This window comes from Dreissena polymorpha, chromosome 1 (assembly GCF_020536995.1).
Source record: "Dreissena polymorpha isolate Duluth1 chromosome 1, UMN_Dpol_1.0, whole genome shotgun sequence".
In the NCBI taxonomy this organism is placed as follows: Eukaryota; Metazoa; Mollusca; class Bivalvia; order Myida; family Dreissenidae; genus Dreissena; species Dreissena polymorpha.
Genome location: NC_068355.1, coordinates 44,174,523 through 44,181,995, shown reverse-complemented (window position 1 = coordinate 44,181,995; position 7,473 = coordinate 44,174,523). Strand labels below are relative to the sequence as shown.

The 7,473-nt window shown below is 34.2% G+C and overlaps 1 long non-coding RNA gene across 1 annotated transcript; it reads left to right on the top strand.

Moving 5' to 3' along the window:
- Positions 1-1,564: 1,564 nt before the first annotated feature.
- LOC127854971 (uncharacterized) lies at positions 1,565-6,308 on the top strand. The gene is made up of 3 exons (XR_008037378.1): positions 1,565-1,607; positions 3,154-3,243; positions 6,271-6,308. It is a non-coding gene; the product is annotated as an uncharacterized LOC127854971 (long non-coding RNA).
- The last annotated feature ends 1,165 nt before the right edge of the window (positions 6,309-7,473 follow it).

Sequence of the window (7,473 nt, the reverse complement as noted above, 5' to 3'; positions counted from 1 at the left end):
TAAAACGCTGATTGGGCTTACTAATTTGAGGCAAGAAAATTCACATCGCGCTATTATATATAACATATAACGCGCATCCGCAAAGTTCGAGCGCCCGTCTCGGTGCCGTCGTTTCCGGTGAAAGTTTCGCACAGGAGCTACCGAGTTTGGATATGAGACCACGAATCATGGCTTGACTTTATATATCAGTCAGCGTAGTACCTGACCAGACTGCGCGGTTGGACAAGCTAGGATAGACCAACTTCGGCCGCATATGACATAAGACCCATTTTCGCATGACGCGGGTCATCTGACCTTTATAATGTGTATATAGCTTTGAATGGAATTTGCACATAGTTTTTGGCATGGACTTATTGTTATGTTAATGTGTTGCACGCTTTCAAAAGCAGAGGGCATATATAAGATCAATTATACTACGGAGTTCATTTTCTGTTGCAAAATGAAATGCAATAAAGATTGTTACTCAGCGGTGTGTACAGTATGACAGCGTTGTCTGTCTGCGATGCATTTATACTGGTTCTAAGCTGGCATACTCACCAATTGGACTCAACCATCTGCTCGAACAAGAAATGATAAGTTCTACTAGCATAAACCTTTAATTGTAACTCATTTTAAAAATATTCATGTTATTTATATTATTCAATTTATTATTCAAAATTATAATTATTATTTCCTTTATTGTTGTTTTTCGCATTAAGATACTTATTCGGCTTACGAAACTGAAAAATCCCATTGGAAAAAAATCCCATGGGATAAAAAATCGCATGGGAGAAAAAATCCCATGGGATTTAAAAATCCCATGGGATTTAAAAATCCCATGGGATTTTTTTGTTTTTTTTTAAACACGACTAAACGCATTAAAATATCGTAGTTGTTCATCATTTCATAAAATATGATGTTTCTGAAAGTTTCATGAATAAATCTCTCAAAATAAGAAAAAAATCCCATGGGATTTTTTTCTCCCATTTTAAAATGGGATTTTTTATTACTAAATATTTTTATATATAATTGGCATAAAACCAATATACAGTCCTTAAATAACGTTAAAATACTTGCAAACGCAAATAAAACACGTTTTTTAAAATGTTCAAAATCCCATGGGATTTTTCTCCCATTTGCAAATTATGGGAGAAAAAAAATCCCACGGGAGAAAAAATCCCATGGGAAAATCGAAAATCCCATGGGAAAATGCAAAAATCCCATGGGAACCCCAACTTTGCTTATAAATTTCATAGTGAAGAAAACGCGTTTTTTGAGTGAAAATAACCAATTATTAATCAACGATAAGACTTTTATCGCAAACTATGTCTCAAAGTAGCAAATCTTTAAGAAAAAGGGTACTTAAGTTTGCGAAATTTCGGTTTCGCAAAGTTTTTACGGTGGCCGTTATGTGTGTTATTTTTGTTATATTCTACGTGTGTATCAACCTGGGCCTGATGCTGACACTTTTCCACCGATCCAAAGTCCAAGAAAATAACAACGGCCCAATTCTCATTGCCGTAATGCCCGTTCTTATTTTGTGTATGGGTATAGCCCTTTGTATTACGTCAAAAGAGAAATGGCGTTGTTCAAACGGGAAGAGATTCACGAATAATCTTCAGATTAAGGTAATCGTTTTCATAAAGTTTTGTTCTTTACATACGTCGTTTGTAATATGCGTAACGCTGGTATTGTCTATACGAAATTCGATATAGCACAGATGTCTTTACATCAAATTAGTAATGGGATTTTCGGAGTTATGTAACGTACATTACTTTTCTTCGTCTACCATCACTCAATAGAGTTAGAAAGCGGATATGCTGGAACCGGCTTGTCTATCTCATCATTCGCCCATATGTCTGTTTCGTTTAATATCTGTCAAATATTTAGTCCACATCGTTTATACCTTTAAGAAATATAACTGGTTTATTTTTTCTGTAGACGCATTTGTAAATTGTGATTTGACGGGAAAAAATGATGAACGTCGATATGTTTTTCTTCCCTTGAATGAAACCGGTTGTAACCTTTAGGTGATATGTAAATTATATTCCTTCCCTTGAATGAAACCGGTTGTAACCTATAGGTTTGCGCATGTCCTTCCTTGCGTTTGTCTGTTCCGTTTTTTGTCCGTTCTATAAATCCGCCATTTCCTAATAGACTTTTAAGTAACTTAAGAAATATTTACCATTAATTGACACCAGAACCGTCAGGAGAAGCCACACTTGGATGTTAAAGTTAAAAAACACCATACAAACAAAGGCGTTGTGCGGTCAAAGAACTATATAGTTTCCTAATTGATTTAGAAATATCTGAGCAAATATCTTCACCACCTTGATATATGTCGCGCACAAGACCAAGTTGTGTACCACTATTGTCGAGGTAATACTTCGTGTTCAATAAACAAAATATGTGTCTCTATTTTGTGTTCAACCAGTGACTTGCGGGTTAAGAAATACATGCAACTTGAAAGAAAATGTATGTTTACCAGCATACGTTGCATATGTTCGGTATAGAACTATCTTCAAAATACAAGCATGTTTTTATGTATCTGTTTAATTCCTGTAACAAATCGCTTGTTGGGCGGTCAAAACTTTAGAATTCCTTTGTAACTAAATTACACGAACGCCAACTGAACATGCCTGGTCTGGCTGAACACCAACGCCACATGTTCATCGGTACTCTAAGGAATTAGATGTTTTTCGTCCGAACATAACATGTTAATGCCTAAACAAACCAACTTCACATTTAAAAAACAACATGATTATCATGCAGAGTTGCGTGTCAAAGAAACATAACCGATTATTAACGGAGTTATTACCGAGTGTCATGTTTTATTGTCCGACGAAATTCACACAAAATATTGAACGGATGGGCATTTCTTTCTTTTAGATAAATAGATCGCTGTAAGGTAGTGCAGTGCACTAGTAGCATGTAAGCAGATTTCAAATAACTACAGAGTTAATGCCTTTTTCAGTTTTGCTTTAATTATAATAAAAGCTGTACTCATAAAATGCTTGTTTCTACATAATTCTGCCCAAACTGTATACGAGGCTATTTGCGCAATAACATCAGTTGTTCTAATTGCGAATGTATGAAACGCGACACTTAATATAGAACATTTTGTATATACACGAAATTGCATGTTTATCTCATTATATTTATTTTCCTTTTTAGGCCATGGGGCATTTGATGTTGGATTTATGCAGATTTAACAAAGATGCCAGAGAAAAACAACGAATTATAATTTTATCATGTAGTGAGCGTGTATCCTTGTTACTATTTCATTTATTCGAGGCACCTACATAGTCCTTTATAAATCATGATAAATTTCTTTGTATCTCACCTGAGCACAACGTGCTTATTGTGAGCTTTTGGGATCGCATTTTGTCCGTCGTCCGTCGTGCGTCCTCCGTCGCCTTGTTAACCCTATAGAAGCCACATTTATTTCCGAACTTGCTGAAACTTGGTCAGGACATTGGTCTCAATAATATTTTTGTCCGAGTTCGAAACCGGGTCACATAAAGTCAAAAAGTAGGTCACTGGGTCAAATAAAAAAAATCGTTACCGTTATTTGAAAAACATGGCCGCCAGGGGGCGGGGCAGTTTTACGTTAATGGCTATAGTAAAAACTTGTTAACAGGCTTTAAGTCACATTTATAGTCCAATCTACATGAAACTCCTGTCAGAACATTTGTTCTTATGATAGCTCGGCTGAGGTCAGAAATGGTTTTGGTCGATTGAAAAACATGGCCGCCAGGAAGCGGGGCAGTTTTCCTTATTTGGCTTTAGTATAACCTTGTTTACACTCAAGACGTTACATTTATTGACATATCTTCATGAAAATTGGTCAGAACTTTTGTTCTCATGATATATCGGCTGAGTCTAAAAATGGAAACGGTTCTTAGAAAAACAGGGCCGTCACGGAACGCGTAGTTTTCCTTATATGGCTATTGTTTATGCTTCTAAACAGTCTAGAAGTCACCTTTTCAGTCCAACCTTCATGAAATTCGGTCAGAACATTTGTTCTCTTGATACCTTTGCTGAGTTCGAAAATGGTTATTGTCTGTTAGAAAAAAACATGACCACCAGGGGACAGGCATGGCAGTTTTCCTTATATTGCTATAGTTAAACCTTGTTAACACTCTTGAAGTCACTTTTAAAGTCCAATCTTTATGAAACTTGGTCAGAAAATTTATTAAGAGCTGAGTTTGGAATTGGTTTTGATGATGATGATGATGATGATGATGATGATGATGATGATGATGATGATGATGATGATGATGCTACTGGTGATGGATTCAGAGACATTAACAACAACCCAAATTTCTAATCATATTGCATTTCTCATATTAATTATTGTCATTAATTCGGATTATTATCTTTTATGTGTGCAGAAAATCACATAGTGGTAAACCCATGCTTTCATTGTTGCAGTTCAATATTATTGTTGATGCCTTCTCAATCTGCCATGTGATGATTGTGTAACAGGCTTATAGCTCAAACTCATTAAAAATTGGCCCTAACTGGGTACTCACATCAAAGATTTTTTATGTAAGACCCCAACAATTGCAAAGTGTATATAAGAGCTTGAAAATGTTTGTGGCATACAGTTTTTTATGAGGTCAGATGCCGTATTATTCAGTAGTTTAGCACATTCATTAGTTTTGAGGTAATTATTTAAGATTGTTGTTTTAACAGGTTTAATTGTTGTTTCAATTGGAAATATCATTGCAAGATGAGTCTGAAAATATTTCGAATTGTTTTAAATTACTTGGCTTAAAATGTGAAGAATGTGGTAATTAAAAAAACCAACAATTTATCACATATTAAAGCTAACAAAATACTATTTTCTTCAAAAGGAAAGTTGTTTTGGCAGTTTTTTTCCCCGAAAATAATTTCTTTTTGCTTCAGATTTTTTATGTGCATTCAAGTTACAAAAAGCTTGACATTTGTTTTGATGTAATAACTTTTTCAATTTCTTGTGTGTGTTTACCACTATATGTGCACATATGTTAAACTATGAGAAAGATCGGTTGCCAGATGTTTGATACATTCGAATAAGATCAATGTGCAATATCTAGTAGAAATTGTTTAAATCAGTTACTTCTTTTTATCCAACTTTGATATATCATAACAATTCCTCAATTTGTATTTAAAAATGCAAAAGCTATTTCATAAACACTCCGTCTATTAAAAAATACAGGTGTTATCGGTATCTAAAGCTGTTCTTGCAAAAAACAAGTTGTAACTAGTCATACCTTATAACAACCACAGATGCTGAGATGCGTATGTCGTTATATCAAAGCCACACAACAATTTGCAGAAAAAAATTACACCCATTTTCTTTTGCTTATTATGCACATTATTAAATTACTGTACTCGCATTACTTTTATCCAAATTTTAGCTTTGTTGCAATGGGTAAAAAATGTCTATTTCAATACACATAAACATAAATTAATAAAACAAACAAAAACTAACGACGCATAAGTATATATCTGCCGAAACGACAAACCCTTTTCTTTTTTACAAAAAAACCCAACGTTAACAGACTTTTTTTAACGTAAATTCTACCCAGGTGAGCGACCAGGGCAACCATGGCCCTCTTAATAATAATACCTTTTATTATGCTCATAATAATTTTTTTTATAGCTCTAGTCTTAGTATATATAAGCGGAATCAGCAGTTGAAGTCTATAACGATTTGATATCCTGCCTTACTTTAATTTTGTATTGGGGTAATACCCTACTTTTATGTGGCACACATTACTTTAGCGAGGTATTGTACTTGTTAATGAGTTTTAGTTTCGAAATCACTTTCAATGTATCGTTGCTTAACTGATCGGCAAATTCACAGCTATTTGGCGTTATGATTTGTGTATGCGTGGATGGAACCAATAGGGCGTTTGGTAAATAACGACCCTTTTTGTCTTTTATTGTATTGTTTTGGTCAATAAACAAATTTAACGCGAAAAACATTATAATATTTATCTTAAACACTTTTTTTGTAATTGAAATGAGGATTATATATTTTACTATGCTACACTCACGATCTGGTAATCTTTTGGGTTAAGTTTTGACAAAATGCATCGATAATTGTGTTCTTTCAAAAGCTGAAATATAAATTACCCATAAGACCTTTAGCAGCTTATTGTTCAATATTTCATCGAAAATGTAACGTAATATAGTGTGAATGCCAAAAGAACATTTCAAGTACACATATACTTTTATCATGACTGTATCGTTAACTATTTTCTCTGCATCGTTCATAGCAAATTACTTGACAAATCACAGACTTGCTCCTTGGTGTTAGTGAGATACGATTTCCGTCCATGTCAGGTCAGTATGAACATGAAATGTCGCATATGGCTCACCTATGTACGTACATGACACACATTTTTAATGCAGAAGTTGCAAAACATAAGTTGCTTCGAGATGATACAAAATGTGTGCAGACATCGATCCAGGATATTGGAATATACTTGAACAAAACAACCTTCCGAATAATGATTCATGAACTGTTATTTAAAGCAGTTGATTGATGTAGACAACGTAGGAATATTATTTGCTAATTTCAACGGTTAATGTCATTCAAATGTTTTAAATATTTTCTTACCATAAAACGCTCATTTTAAACAAAATCTATAAACACAGTATGCACAATGAGATCTTAAAACGTAATATGAGTTCTGAAATGCATAATTCGGTTATGGGATTTTCGATACTGCAATATATAAGGGGAAAATAATGTATCTTTCGCCTCATTATTAAAAACTAAATACCTTGCATGTTGTATTCATTTATGTATGTTTATTGCGTCGTAGATACCATTTACTTTTAAACGTCTTTAAACAATTTGTTTCCAATGTTTAATTTAAATTTCAGACGTACTTTGTTAAGCGATGTGAACGTAAGGAAGTACTTCGAAAGTATCAAAGAGATGGAGAATTGATTCTGGTAAGTTTTATCTAATATAGCGAAAAACGGTTCAAAATATATAATAACGTCTCATAAATAACAAGAACGCAAAATGTTTACTCAATTTTATTCAGGATTACACAAACAGGCTGTTCGACAGTTTCCTAAAGTCTTCCGATTTGACCATATTATTGCAACCGTCAACACTGCAACAGAAGCGGCATAAAATGGCCAACGATGCGAAATGCATATGCTGGCTAGTTGAAGAGATGCTAAGCTAGCTGTGTAGTAGAATGACGGTGGAAAGGCCATGATTTTGTATGAATCCAAAGGCGTCCTGTGGCTTTTATATATACTAACACTGCATGCTTTCGAACGGAAATGACTTAAGGATTAACAATCCCATAGTCATGGAACATACTACACATGTGTACGCCATACGTTTCAGCTTCATTCGTGACAAAATAAAATAACAGTTAACTGACTCTAATCATTTGCACTGTATTGCGTTGAGGTTGACAGGATGTGTTTTATTTTCCGAACGTTTGAGAACGTATTTGAGTGTTGTTTGTTTCTTTA